Below are 15175 nucleotides of genomic sequence, written 5' to 3'. Positions count from 1 at the left end.
CATGGGCGGCGTGGGAGAGCCCATCTGAACCCCAAAAGCCTTGGCCATGGCACCGGGGCTTTGCCACGACCTGCCTGCAAGGGCAGCGGGGGCTTTCCATGCCCACGGCGCCGCTGCTGGCGCTGCCATCGTGGGAGCAGAGGTGTCACCCACCCGGAGGGGCCGTGCCCTGCCCTGCACAAGAGCCTTGGGGTGGGGGACAGAGCCCAGCAAGCCTGGTGCTGCCCCAAACCACATCTCTGCTGCGATAACTATGGTGGCATGGCATGGGCTGAGAAGTGGGGACGGTACAGGGTGGTCTGCACAGCCATGCAGCAGTCGTGCCGATGCTCCTGCCCTCCTCCCTGCCAGGGATGCTTGCTCCAGCATGGCTCCGCGACTCTGCCATGACCTGCATGCCAGCACCACGCCTGCCACGTCCGACAGCCTCTCGGACCCTGCTGTACCTCAAAAATCCTGTCTCACACATTGCTGCTCCTTCTCTGCAGATTCCTCACGAATATGTTAAGTGACACAGGGCTGCAGCAGAGCCTGCAAGCCCCTGCAGCTGCCCTGCGCTGGGATGACAACTGCCGTCGATTCCTCCTCTGCTTTCTCTCTCTTAGTGAGCCTTTGATCCGTGGCAATACTTTGCCTCTCGCTCCACGACAACTTAATTTCTATAGTAACCTCCTGTGCTGGATCTTGTCAAAAGGCCTATTGAAAATCTGAATAAACTATGTCGAGTGGTTTTTCTTCTGCCCACTCTTTACTGAAGTATTAGGAGAACTCTAATGTAACAAATGAGGCTGGATGCTCCTGTGCAGAAGCTGTGCTGGCTCAAGCTGAGCGCCTTGCAATCTTCCAGCCACTCAGGTTTTGATAACCGGCTCCGTCAATTTGTCAAACACAAAGGATTTTTCCTCAGGATGCTCCCGCGGCACTGGCAGGGCCACCGCTTCCACAGCGGTCCCCAGGGACAACCTGGGGAGGTGTTCTGGGAGAACCCCGCTTCCTCCCTGGGCCAGCAGCAAGGGGGAATGCAGCAAACCACTTCAGCTCTTTACAAAATTTTAATTAATCTACAAAAATTTCTTATCTGCAAATAATTCAGACCTTATGAAATTCCAATAAAACCATTTATCACAGCTGGCAATTTGATGTTGCCAGCAGAGCTCTTGGACGCTTGGGGAGTAATTGATAGCCTAATATAATTTTAAATTAGGGTTTGTGTTATTAATTTCAGCCCTCTGGAAACACCTCTTTGTTTGGCCTAAGCCCCACTTCTCCTGCTGCCCTGCAGGCAGAGGGCGCATGCCCAGGGGGCTGGGGACCCCCAAGCATCCCCCGTGCGGGGCTGTGGCAGCGGAGCGGGGCCGGCTGGTGAGGCGGCTGTGCGTCCCTTGGGAGCAGGGGTGGCTCCCAAGCTGGGAGGGTTGCGGAGGGGTGGCAGAGCCGAGAGCGACGTGCACCCACGCTGGGGTTGAGTGCACCCCCGCACCCCAGCTCACCACTTTCGCAATAGCAGGAGCAGTGCAATGCTCAGTTTGGGTAATCTATGCTTACACATCCGTCACCTTTGGGGAATGTGGGATCCCTCTCCCCCTGCTGAGTAATTTCCCTGTGTGTCGCTAAACAGCCACTACACCCTGCTGAGGGCGGCTGCGCTTTGGAGGTGGGAAAAGGAAAATGATCCCTGTACTTACGGAGTGGTCTTAACTCCGAAAAGCGCTCCAAACCTTGCACAAGATGCCGAGCAACTGAATGTGTCATGACAGCCGAAATGTGACAGGCTCACTGTCCCTCTGCCACAGCGCTCACCAGTAATCCCAGTGACGACAGGAGCAGCAAGGCTCACAGCCCGTGGTGAGGGGGTGTCACGGGGCCCGTGGGCACCCCACTGCTGAGCTGGGGCCCCCTGCCGAGGCCAGGGCTGCCTCCGCGGAGCCCCAAGCCAGGGAAGGGGATGGTGGTGCCAAGGGGCCTGGGAAGACCTGGGGGTCAGGAGAGCCCGGCACGGAGAGGCCGGCGGGATACAAGGCGAGAGCACGTTTGATGTGGTTCGTTAGTTAATGGGCATGCCAGACTTTGAAAGTGCAAAGTACTAAAGAGGTGCAAAGGATTTCATGTTTTAAATTATTTATCTGGGCTTTTTTTTCTCTCCTTTTCTAACTAGACGCTGTGAGGAGCAGCCGTGCGTGCCTGACCGGGAGCAGCACAGCCGCTCTCGAGCCTGGCAGGGACCAAGTGCCTCTGCGTGGCAGCAGGGGAAAAAAAATATGCAGGGCTGGGTTTAATCTGCTGCTGCCGAGCCCTGGGATCAGCGTGGGAGCCAGACCCACGGGGCGCGGGCCGTGTGTGGGGCAGCGTGGCTGGCACACGCTCATCCCCAGCCAGGCTTCACGGGGCACCAGGCAGGTCTGTGGGCACTGAATGGCAGCTCTGGGGCATCGTAAAGTTGTTCCTAAAAACAGCCCTGTCCCCCTGCTGTACCCTCATCCCAAGAGCATGGCAGAGTGCAGCTGCTTGGGCACTTTCTTGGGGACCATCAGGGGACTGAGCCAAAGGCTTATTGAGCTGGGGAGCTATTACCATGTTAAAAATCTGGACACGACCCCGTAACGAGATTTGCAATTTGTCCCAGGCAGGCAGGCTGCAGCGTCCTCTCCCTGTTAGGGGCTGCATGTCGTTAGCAATCGCATTAGTGGGGCTGGGATTTAGCAGCAGGAAGTCAAAGTGGTCCCTGCAGACCCTGGCCCATCGCTCAGCGAGCTGGGCACCCGGCGGACACGGAGAGGCTGCTCGTCCCCACATGCTGCCCGGCCACAGCCTGTGCTGGGGTCTCCCCTGCTCCCACTGGTGCTGGAGCCATGAGGTCCTCCTGCTTGGTCACCCAGCCGCTGAGCTCTCTGGATGTCACCCAAACACAGTTTGTTCTTCTCTGGACTGTGCCAGAGCTGCGCCAGAGCAGCCCCCAACTCCTGGGAGCCTCCCTCTCGGCCATGCTGCCCTCGTTCACTGTTTTGTTCTTGGGATCTATTGGTTAAACAGATTTTAATCTACACACTCTGGAGCTATTGATGCCATGCCATGCTAATTTGTTAGCCGGCTGTCAAGTAGACGAAGTGAAACGCCAAATACGAAGTGAAATGTATTGTGGGGGCTGGCGCTGAGGTCCCTGTTTCCCGCGGGGGTCCCGCTCCTGCGCGGGACTCGGGGCGATTTGTACATCTCACCCACTTGCACTGGCTGCATGTCACCAGCCTGGGTCCCTCGTGATGGGTGCTCTTGGGGTACGCGCTGGCAGGTGGGACACCCATAGGCCCCGTCAATTTGAGGGGGGGACCAAGGATTGCCCCACTCTGTGCAGGAGCTGAGATGTCTGCCCCTACCCAGTCCCTGGTCTCTCACCCCTCTGTCCGCAGTGGGAGGATTGCAGTGCTGCACCCCAGCACCCATGACCCCCCCAGCTTGCTGGGTGCCCTCCCTGCCCCTCAGTGCGTGGCCCAGGGAGTGCTGCCAGCTCTCAGGGGATGGCAGAGGATGCTCTGCGCTGTGGGCTGGTGGGGGGGGGCGGACCCACTCCCTGAGCGCCGCGCCTGGGAGATTATTTATTTGGTGAGTTACGACTTTGTTTTCCCTTGTGTAAATATCTGGGAAGCGCAGCTAATGTTCTGTGCACAGCCAAGGCAATTACAGCCCTCAGCACAGCCCGGCCGTCCCCCGGCCCCCTCTTGCAAATCAGCTGTGCCCCCCCCGTGCCCCATTTAAAGGAAGAAACTCACATTAAACCACCACTGTGAAACATGGCCAGTGATGCCTGCAGCCCTCGGCCACCCCACTCCGGCCCCAAGGGGCTGGACATCCTCTTGGGGCTGGCCCTGGGCAGCCCCACATGCCCCAGCTGTGTCAGGGTCACCTTTCCAGCTGTGCTCCAGGTGACCCTCCCAGGTGCGCCAGGGTCACCTTTCCAGCTGTGTTCCAGGTGACTTTTCCAGCTGTGCCAGTGTCTGCAGATGTGCAGAGGTGATTTTCCAGCTGTGCCTGAAGGTGCCTCTCCAGCTGTGCAGGGCTGGCTCTTCCAGCTGTGCAAGGAGAGCTCAAGCTGCCTCCAAAAACTCAGGGGAAGAGCCCCACAGCCCCGCACAAAGGGGTACAGCCCCAGACCACTCTCCTGTAGACAGGATTGGGGCCGCTGCTCGTTGGCGGTAACGAGGATGGGTGTACCCATCTTGCCCCGTCCGCACCGGGGCCACGGAGCCTGGATGGTGGCGGTGTCTCCCAGGTCCTGGCCTGTCAATGACAGGCAGCCCCGAATCAGCTTCATTAAGAGCCATTGATCTGTTTCCTGCTTAATATATTTTTCATTTCCAAATGTTTTTTTCCAGGCTCCACGGCGTTTGCAGCTTGTACCAATTAAGGCAGCAGCACAGAATGAGCACTGCAGCCCATTAATTAAAATTATAGGGGGAGATTAAGTGCCCACTCCATTCTCCCTGGCAGCTCTCTCTGAGCAACAGGCATGCTGGGGACGGGAGCAAGGCTGAGCGCTCCTGTGCCGGTCGCCTGTCCTCTCTCCCTCCTCGCCATGTCCCCAGCAGGTGACACAGCCCCCATATCACTCAGCACCAGCCCCCGACCCATGGGTGCTCACCCCTGGCACAGTGTGGGCTGCGGCATCACCTGCGTCGGGAGAATGAGGGGTGCCAGGCTCCCATGCGCCAGGGTGGGCTCCTCCCGGCTCCACTCGGAGCGAGGATGCTGAGCTCAGTATCTGCACGTCGGTGCATCCATTTTGGGAAAGGGCGCAGAGCACATGGGGATGCTGCCTTCCCCCATGCCTGCAGGGACGGGGATCAGCGAGGACAGGCCTGCAGCGTCCACGCTGGCTCGCACTTGTGGAGGAGGGGCACCACTCACTGTGTTATGGTGCTCTTGAGCGGCTTCTCTCCCTGCCACGGGGCACGGGCACCTTGGCGAGGAGGTCCCCGGGTCCCCCCACTGCCTCTGCCGAGCCGGCTGTGGGCACAGCTCTGCCCCACTCCCTCAGAGCAGTGCTCAGGGACCAGCCATGGGTTTGCTGGGGTGGAGCTCAGGCCCGTGGGAGCCCCTCGCATCCCATTATTGGCAGCGGGCACCCACGCCATGCTCGTTCCCTCCAGGAGAAACACACCGACGCCTGGCTCCAGGCGCTGGCACTGACGCCGCCGAACAGTCGGCACTTGCACTGTCACACGGCATTGCCATGGAAATGATCACACTGTCACACGCTGACATCCTCCCACTCAGGGCACCTGGGTGGCCCCGCTGGCACCCACTTTGAGGCTGGCAACGCCGGCAGGCGGGCAACCTGCAGCCCTGCAGCAGGAGGGGATGCGGTAGGAGCTGCGCGGGTGCAGCAGAGGCAGGTCTCTGGGCACAGGTAACCTGTGATGGAAGTGATGGAAACGGACAAATGATGGAAAATGGAGCTGTGCTCAAAACCTGGAGCCTGGCCCGAACCGCGTGCCAGAGGCAGAGCCACTTTCCCCAGGACCGGGATGGCACAGAAACAGAGATGGTGCAAAAAGCAAAGACCAAGTGGGGAGATGCTGAGCTCAGCAAAACAGCAGAGGGTTCATCTGGGGTCACACCAAAGAGCTGGGAGGGGAACTGCTGCGTATCCCACACCAGCTGTGCACAACAGACCCGCTGCCTCTCTGGGCAGGAGCAGAGCCTGGCAGCTACGGGCAGCAGCACCAGCAGAGCACCACTGAAGCCCTGGTCCTCACGGGGAACTTCAAGCACCCGGATATCTGTTGGAGAGACAACACAGCAGAGCACAAACAATCCAGGAGGTTCCTGGAATGTGTGGCTGATAACTTCCTTCTGCAGGTGACAGAGGAGCCAACGAGGAGAGGTGCTATGCTGGGCCTTGTTCTCACCAACAAGGAGGGGCTGGTGGGGGATGTGGAGCTCGAGGGCAGCCTTGGCTGTAGGGACCATGAGATAATGGAGTCTGAGATCCTTAGGGCAGTGAGGAAGGTGCACAGCAAGCTCTCTGCCCAGGATTTCAGGAGAGCAGACTTTGGTCTCTTCAGGTCTCTGCTTGGCAGGGCACCATGGAATACAGCCCTGGAAGGAAGAGGGGCCCAAGAAAGCTGGCTAATCTTCAAGGACCACCTCCTCCAAGCTCAGGAGCAATGCATCCCAACAAAGAGGAAAAATGCCAGACGGCCTGCGTGGATGAACAAGGAGCTCCTGGACAAACTCAACACAAAAAGGAACCTTACTCCCTTTGGTGGTGGAAGCAAGGAGAGGTAGCCTGGGAGGAATACAGAGAAATTGTCTGAGCAACCAGGGATCAGGTTAGGAAAGTCAAAGCCCTGATAGAATTGAATCTGGCCAGGGACATCAAGGGCAACAAGAAAAGCTTCTATAGGTACATCAGCGATAAAAGGAAAACCAGGGAAAAGGTGGGCCCTCTCTGAAAGGAAACAGGAGCCGTGGTAACTTGGGACAAGGAGAAGGCTGAGTTACTCAAATTTTTTGCCTCAGTCTTCACCAGCGAGGGCTCTAGCCACACCACCCAAGTCACAGAAGCCAAAGGCAGCGACTGGGAGAATGAAGAACTGCCCACTGTAGGAGAAGAGCAGATATAAGACCTTCTAAGGAACTTGAAGGTGCACAAGTCCATGGAACCTGATGAGATGCATCCACTGGTCCTGAGGGAACTGGCGGATGAAGTTGCCAAGCTGCTGTCCATCATATTTGAGAAGCTGTGGCAGTCTGGTGAAGTTCCCACTGACTGGAAAAGAAGAAAGATAACCTCCAATTTTAAAAAGGGAAAAAGGAAGACCTGGGGAACTACACACCAGTTAGTCTCACCTCTGTGCCTGGGAAGGTAATGAAGCAGATTCTCCTGGAAACCATACTAAGGCACATGGAATATAACGAGGTGATTGGTGACAGTCAATATGACTTCACTAAGGGCAAATCGTGCCTGACAAATTTGGTGGCCTTCTACAATAGGGTTACAGTGCTGGTGGATAAGGGAAGAGCAACTGATGTCATCTACCTGGACTTGTGCAAAACATTTGGCACTGTCTCAAATGACATCCTTCTCTCTAAACTGGAGAGACATGGATTTGACAGATGAACCACTCTATGGATAAGGAACTGGCTGGATGGTTGCACTCAAAGAGTTGTGGTCAACAGCTTGATGTCAAAGTGGAGATCAGTGACGTGTAGCATTCCTCAGGGGTTAAGGGAGAGGATCTTCCCCCACTGCTCCATTCTGGTGAGACCCCACCTGCAGCACTACATCCAGCTCTGGAGCCCCCAACATAAGAAAGACATGGACTTGTTGGAGTGAGTCCGGATGCCCCGTTCCCGGGAACATTCAAGGTCAGGTTGGACGGGGCTTATTGAAGATGTTTTAGCTGATCTGGTTGAAGATGTCCCTGCTCACTGAAGGGGGGTTGCACTAGATGACCTTTAAAGGTTCCTTCCAACCCAAACTGCTCCATGATTATATGAATCTATGATTCTATGATTTCTCTCTAAGCATTTCACTTATTGCCACATGACATTTTGATTAAAAACTTGTTCTACGAGGAATTAAGCGGGCACAGTAGATGGATTAAAAACCCACTCATGGACAGATTCCCTAAACAGCCTTGTTAATGGGGAGGCATCAAGGAAGGGCTGTGCCAAGGAGAGGCTCTGGGGACCAGAACTGTTGACTGTTTGCACCAAAAGGCAATGTGAGGATGAAAAACTTCACTGGTATGGGGAAGACTTGTGAAATAATAATGAGGAAGAAGATGGTTAGCTGCAGCGTCACAGCCTGAGCTGCTGGGGAGAGTACAGCAGAGAGAACCGCAATGCAAGGAGTGATACTAGGAAGGTATTTAGGTGGAGATTTAAGGAGAAATGGGGTGTCCTCCTTCTCAAAATACATTTTAGTGCAGCTCTGTGGGCAGAGCACATAGACCCCTGAGATTTCTGTTTGTTCAGGTTTTCACCTTCTTGTGAATGTTTGCTCTGAAGCAGGACAGGATGCTCGTGGGAGAAAACAGCCCCCATCCCTGCTTTGGGATGCCCCACTGGCCGCTGCCCTCTGCTCACCCGACACCACCTGAACGCAGGGCAAAGGCACCCCACGCAAGGGCCGGGGTGAAGGGAGCACCCTGCCCGGTGTGGGGCACCCACCACCTGGGTCCCCATCAGCGGGGCTGGAAATGCCGTGCGTGGCTGGGCTGGTGGGTGCCAGGGCCGGACCACCCTCCCCTGCCTACGCTGCCATCGGTACCGGCATGGTGGCACCTGCTGCGTGACTCCGTGTTTCCCTGTCTCGTTGCTTTTGATTCAGCAGTTGCTAGAGAAACTAAAAGTTGCAGTTTGGGGAGCATCTGCATTTTAATTAGTAATTACCAGCAGTGCTGCTCCGGCCCAGCTGTTGCCGGCAGGGTCCCTGCTGCCTCTCAGGGCTGCCCGTGCTGGGGTGGGGTGGAGATCGCGGCGCTGCACCCGCCTCGTGCAGGGTGTCCCTGGCAGGTGCTGAAGGCGGCTGCGATCTCGGTGCTGGTGTGGTGCCCTGGCTGGGATGCTGCTCGGTGCCCTCCAAGTCCCCGCTCTGGGCAGCCAGAGATGCCCTCGCCCTGCCCACCCTGCGCTCCTCCCCATGCCATGAGCAGAGGGCAGCCTGCTGAGCAGGGCTCCAGTGTCCCGGCCGTGGTGCCGAGGGAGAGGAGCATCACTGTGCCATCTGCGCCCGCAGCCGGTTTGGTTTGTGCCTCAGTGGCTCCCTCCCACCCACCCACCCTGGCACCTTCCCTTACTGATGCCTGCGCTCGTCCCTGCTCCTCCACCTGAGTTAGTTCCTTGTGTGGCTTCCGAAATGCTGCCGCGATGCCTGGAGAGGGGACACCTGCCTGTCCCCCCTGCCTGGGAAGCAGCTTGCTTGGGAGAGAGCCTGAGGGAGAGTCCACAGGCACTGCAGCAACCTTCCCTTGCTCCCCTCTGGGGTGATGCCCGCCATTCGCATGCCCACCCTCCACCCCATGCCGGGTCCCCCTCTGCAATTCCCACTGTGTCCTGCCCCACAGCTCCGGGACGTGCAGGGGTCGAGGGCAGGACTCCCCTGCAGAGCCCCACTCCCGGCTGCTCCCGTCCCCTCCCTGGTTCGCTAGGCTGGCGGTTCATTTTAACAAGGCTTTTAGGCTTAAGTGCTGCTTGGCGTGACTGGGAGAAATTGATATTTTGAGAATGATCTTGCGAGGGGTCATGAATAATTCACGCCGGGGCGGTTCTGTTCCCATAAACAGGCTGCTAAAAAAACCAACCCAGTGCTTAACACGGAAACCAATCCCCATCCTGCAGAGCCCCAGACCCTGCAAGGCTCAGCCTCCGCTCAATTTTTCGTTTCCAGAAAGGGGTTCCCACACTGTGGCAGCAGCGAGGGGAGCCAGCCCCTGTGCCCTTTCTGGAGCATCCTGGGACCGTACCTGCTTCATGTGCTGGGATGGGTAGCACAGCCCCGGGGGACTCTGCCGGGGTCACTGGTGGCCGTGGCACCGAAGCCGTGCGAGCCCGTGGTCAGCAGCATGTCGCCAGCTCCATTAGGCCCTGTTTCACCTCTTTATTTCGTTAGGCCCCTCATTAAGAGCTACCCTGTGGGAGGTGGGTGGTAGGGCAGCATCCCCTTTGCCATGGCGATGGGGACAAGCGGGTGAAGTGTGTCACCCAGGGTGACTCTAGGGACAGGGATGGGACAATTCCAACCCAAGGGCAGGGAGCAAGGGACACAAAATGGCTGGAAGGAGTGTGGACAAGGAGCTGGGGAGGGGAGCCGAGCTCAGCCCTGCTGGCACAAATCCTGCTGTTCTTCCAAGAAGGTCCAAGACCTGCATCCCCCAGTGTGCTCTGAGCACACTGCAAGGATGAGCTCCCGGGAAGGTGCAGAGCTGCTGATCTGGAGCACGGTGTTGGCACAGGGATGATAGCTTTGCACTGGCCATGCATAAATTTAGGCTGGAAATTAGAAGCATGGTCCTCACTGACAGAGCAGCCGGCCCCAGCGCAGCCCCAAGACGGGGCTGCCCAGGGCGTGAGCCAGGTTGGGCTGGAGATGGAGCGGAGCCGCGTGTGGGGATGGATGGGTGTTGGTGGGATCCCAGCTCTGTGTGCCCTTCCTCCTGGGTGTGCCCACCCCGTGCCACTGAGGGCTCTGGTGTCCATCCAGCCAGACCCTTGTCCTCCTCTGCACTGCAGCTGGGGGACCTCCTGCGCAACCCTGGAACATTGCCCACTTCACCTGGTGCTGGTGTGGGGAGGTTGAGACCCCCTTCCCCACATGTTGGGGAAAGGACGGGGTCACCTGCTGCTCCCATCCCTTGCATGGGTCCATTGGGAAGTGCATCCAAGATCCTGCTCCCAGCACCGAGCTGGCAGCCTGCGCATGCCGGAGCCGCTGTGCAGCGACAGCAGCGTCTGTTTGCTGCCACCGAGGATCGCTCTCTCCCCAGTTGCTCATTACTGGACGCCTTCCAAGCGACGGGGCTGGATGACACGAATCTGGCTGGTTTCACTGCAAGAGCCCACATCGGCAAAGGCTTCAGCAGCTGCTCCACCACAGCTCTGCCGGGGAATGGGGCTACCAGGACTGGAGGCTGCCCAGATTTGTGCAGGGATCCCAGAGCATCCCAGCAAGGAGGCACCCTGGGAGGCAAATGTGGGATCAGAGCCCAGCTGGCAAGACTATGACCACCAGCACTGAGAGCCACGTGGAACCAGCTCCGCAGACGGCTCCCCCTACTCCCGTGCCTGCAGGAGAGGCAGACGCCGTGTAGCCCAGCCATCCCCTGTTGCTGGGAGGCTGCCAGAGGGGCTGGCACAGCAGCTGTACAGGGTCACCCTGGCAGTGCTGCCCTTCTCACAGGTGCTGGTCCTGTCTCCCGTCCCAGGGACCAGGATGCTGATGTCTTGCAGGGGTGTGGTGTCGTGAGACAAGAGGGCTGGAGCCAGTGCCGGGGCCTGAGGATGCCCAGTGAGGGGTGAGAGGGACAGTGTGGGCATCTGGCCCCTCCACAGGTGCCCGTGGCTGTGGCTGCAGCCGGAGCTTTGCAGCCCCTCTGCCAATCCAGCCCGACAGGGACTCAACCTCCCCCAGGCTGGGCATGTGGTGAGGGGGCAGAGAACCCCCCCGGCCTCTCCAGCAACACCCCACATCCTGGGGACAAGGACCCCCAAAGGGGTCGAGGGCCAGGCCAGGAGCACGGGGAGGGAGACACAGCACCTCGTCCCCGGGGAGCGGGGCGGGAGCCTCGGCACAGAGCCACACGGCGATTAGTGCGGAAGAGCCCTGCAGCCCTGCCCGCTGCGCAGGGAGAATTAACGGTAATAAGTCATGATCATCCCCTGATGACGAGCACTTAATGTGTGCCGGTTCTGCTATCAAAGTGCCTCTTAAACCCCAATCGCCCTGTCGATAGCCATGGCAGCAGCTGATGGATCCCCGGCCCCCCGGCCGCCTGGCCAGGTCGCTCCCGGCATGCCACAGGCAGGAGCATCGATTTCCCACAACTGCGAAGAGGCAAATATTTGAAAAGTGATAAATAAGGGGAGCTGCCGGCTCGGCTGCACGCGTCAGCGCCTGGGATTAAGGAAACGAGGTGAGACTGCCCAATTAAATCCCAATGAAATGGCTGCAAATTCAATTTTTCCCTTTGCCCGTATCCATCCTGAGGGCTGGGGGGGCTGATAACACGAGGTTCATCGATTGGCACTGCCGGGAAGAAATCTCTCTGAATTCAATTAGTTGGGAAAACACGGGAGGTGGCGCGGGGAGCGGGGCCGGGGCTGTGTTCCCTGGTCATACGCAGGGGGATGGAGCACCCAGCACCTGCTGCGGGTCACCACAGGACCGCTGGAGACAGCGGTGACAGCACCAGTGGGTGCCCACGCTGCCCTGGAGAGATGGGGGAGAAATGCTGTGCACTGGCATTTCTTTTAGTTTGCAACCCTTGGGGGTCACCCCGGGTCTGGTGCCCCGCAGCATCTGCGGGACACGGTGGCAGCTGTGCTGGGGAGCTGAGCATCCTGCTCCATCCCGGCGCTGATGGTGACTGACAGGGAACAGCTTGCGCAAAACTCGCTGCATCCCCAAGGGGTGCCTGGCCTGCGCGGACCCGCCTGGAGCCGGACTGGCCCCAGTGGGGACCAGGCTGCGGGTGCTCGGTGGGTCCCCACAGGGTGGGGAGCCGGGATGCTGGGCTGGGGTCTGCAGCTTCTTCCCAGCCCCTTCCTCCGGGGCTGCAGCGCAGAGGGATGACCCTGCTGGGATGAACAGCCATTACGTCTCATTGCCTTGGAAACCAAGCAGCAGCTCTGAGAAGTCTCTCCACCACCTCCTCCTCCTCCTCCTTCTCCTCCTCCTAGCTGAGCCCCACGGGAAGGGGCCAGGGGATTTGGGGTTTTGGGGCTCCCCAGGCTGTGCTGCTGGGTGCAGGCGGGGGGACTGCCCACCCATGCCAGCCACTGGGCACCCCGCTGCCTGCTGCCTTGCTTGGTTCCTCCTCCCTGGATGCGAGAAGTCATCTCCCATTAAAGCATGTGATGCTCAAATTAGTGTGAGCGATGGAGGGGGTCCCACTCTGTCCCCGTGTCGGGGACATGGGGCGAGATACAGTTCCAGTGGGTCCCTGCTGCTGTGGAGAGAAGAATCCTGATGATGGGTGAGGAAAAGCCCTCCCCAGCCCGAGAGCAGGGCTGTGGAGATGAGACTGCTGGGGCTGTGGAGAGCAAGCACCAGCATCCCTGGGGGGTGATCCTGTCTTCACAGCCCCCCCACCCTGGGGTGCAGCCTGGGCTCACTGTGCACTGGTGGGGACAGGAGCCCCAAGGCTGGGAGTGGGAGGCTGGGGGTGGGAGGATGGAGGCTGTTGGGACAGAAAGACCCAAGACAAGAGGGTGTCCCTGGACCCCAGCACGCCCCTCCTCTGCAGCACAACACCCCTGCACGGGGCATCACCATCAGCTGGCAGCCTGCATCTGGGGCCAGGCAGGGACCCCCGCTCTGCTTTCGGGGATACGGGGGCCGTTGTGAGGGATGGGACGGGGCTGTCACCCTGGCAGAGAAGGAAGGATGGCATTGGGAGTCTCTGGGGCAGCTGTGGGATGCTCTGCTCCTGGGGAAGGTGCTTCTGCCAGCTGCGGGCACAGCTGGGACCATGCTGCCTTGTGCACAGCCTCGCCTGCCACCAGGCCGAGCAGGGGCTGCGCGCCGGAGCGTGAGGGCTCAGTGCAGCGGTGCGGGCCAGCGAGCATCCTCCTCCCAGGGGGCCGTGGCCTGCTACGGGCCTTTCCTCGCCTGACAGCATGCGCTGCGGGCTGTGGGAGCACAGCCTGCCAGCTGCATGGACCCTGCCTGCAGCCTGCCTTCCTGCGGGAGCACGGCCTCGCACGGGGAGTCCTTTTGGCCCCATGCAGAGCATCCCCACGGCCCCACACAGGGCATCCCCACGGCCCCACGCAGAGCATCCCCATGGCACCACACAGGGCATCCCCACACAGGGCATCCCCACAGCCCACAGTGGTGCTCCAGGCTCACTCTGCACCAGGGCTCATCCCCTGCCAGGGAGGCCGTGCCGCCTCTCCCCGCCCCAGCCTCGCCGCAAGCATCCCTGGCAGCAGGGGATGCTGAACCCCACACAAGACAGTGGGTGAAGGGCTGGGGGGCCCAGCTGGCTCAGAGGACAGGACCCCCTTGCAGCGATGGCGGCCCCGTGCTGAGATTGCAGCGGTGACACGCAGCAGGGGTTTGCTAACTCTGAAGGCAGCGCGTGCAGGCACGGGGCCAGCATCGCCTGGGCCAGGAGGGAGCAGGGTCAGGGCAGGTCTCTGCCTCCCGCTGCCCTTTGCCTCCTCCCCCTCCAGCGCTGCAGCACCGAGTTGCCCGATAACCCTCTTCTTCCTCCTTCCTCCTCCTCCTCCCTGCAGCCCAGGAATGAATGTCTTACAAGGGTGAACTGGGCTGGAGATGGATGGACAGTGGTTTTCGGGAGCCCTATAGCCCCAGCCCTGGTGCAGGCTTAGCTAGTACAGAGGTTAGGGTCCGTGGCGCAGCGGGAAGCCTGCCCCAGAACACTGCGGGGGGCAGGTAGAGGGGCCCATGCAGGACACATGGCACAGGTGGGTGGTAGCCAAGGTGTGTCCAGGCCACCTGGCCCCACACACACGCTTCCACTGAGCCCACAGGAGCAGGCAGAGACCCCCCCACCCTGGGCATCCCCCCCCAGCCTCCCCTTCCTGCCTACAATGTCCCGGAGCGGCTCTGCACCCCAAAAGCTCCTGGGGCCTGAGCTGAGACTTGATATTCCACCCGCTCCCCTACACACATTGGCAATTAGATCATAATTGTAATATTTGCATATTCATAACAGCTGAAATTAATCGCATTTGCATAATGGTAATGAAAGGGACTTCATTAATTACTGTTTTTTTCTGGGGATTTTGCATACAAATGGATTCCATTAGGCAGGTTGAGCTGTGGCGGGTGTAGGGGTGGGATGGGAGTGGTGTCACCGGATTGGGACGGAGCTGCCAGGACCAGTGGCACCCCCACCACACCCCCTGCCCCAATTTGCGGTGCTCCACAGCCAGGGTCAGCCATGGCATGAGGGCTCGGCCGGTGGTTTCTGCCTTCCCCTTGCCACACTGACCCCACACCTGCCCCACACATCCTGCCACAGACACAGGAGTGCGGGTGGGAGCATGGGTGGGCTCCGGGGCTGCTGCGGCGGTGGGTTTGTCTTGCTCAGGGCAGCAGCAAGGCTGTGGGGACACAGAGAGAAGCTCCTGCAGCCACTGCAGGAATGGCGTCCCGCCCCATGCTCACAGCGAGGGTGACCGCTGCTGCCAGCACCTGTGCCTGGGGTCTCCCCATGTACAGGGAACCCCTGTCCTGCCCCACACCTGGCCCAGCACGGCTCCCTCCTGGGAATCGACAAATGCAGGTGAGAAACGTGTCAACGAAGCTCTTGGTGGGTGGCAGAGTCACAGGAGGTACTGACTGAAGCCAACGGAGAGAAAACCAACTCCAAGCAACAGCCGAATCTGGAGACAGGAGAAAGACAAGGAAGCTGCGGCTTTGGCATCTCTCTGTCCATCCCCGGAGAGTGAACACCTTCCTCTGCCTCTCCGCCCTCCTGCGTGC

This window comes from Chlamydotis macqueenii, chromosome 8, assembly GCF_036417535.1.
Source record: "Chlamydotis macqueenii isolate bChlMac1 chromosome 8, bChlMac1.mat, whole genome shotgun sequence".
Taxonomy (NCBI): domain Eukaryota; kingdom Metazoa; phylum Chordata; class Aves; order Otidiformes; family Otididae; genus Chlamydotis; species Chlamydotis macqueenii.
Note: the sequence above shows the minus strand (reverse complement) of the source record.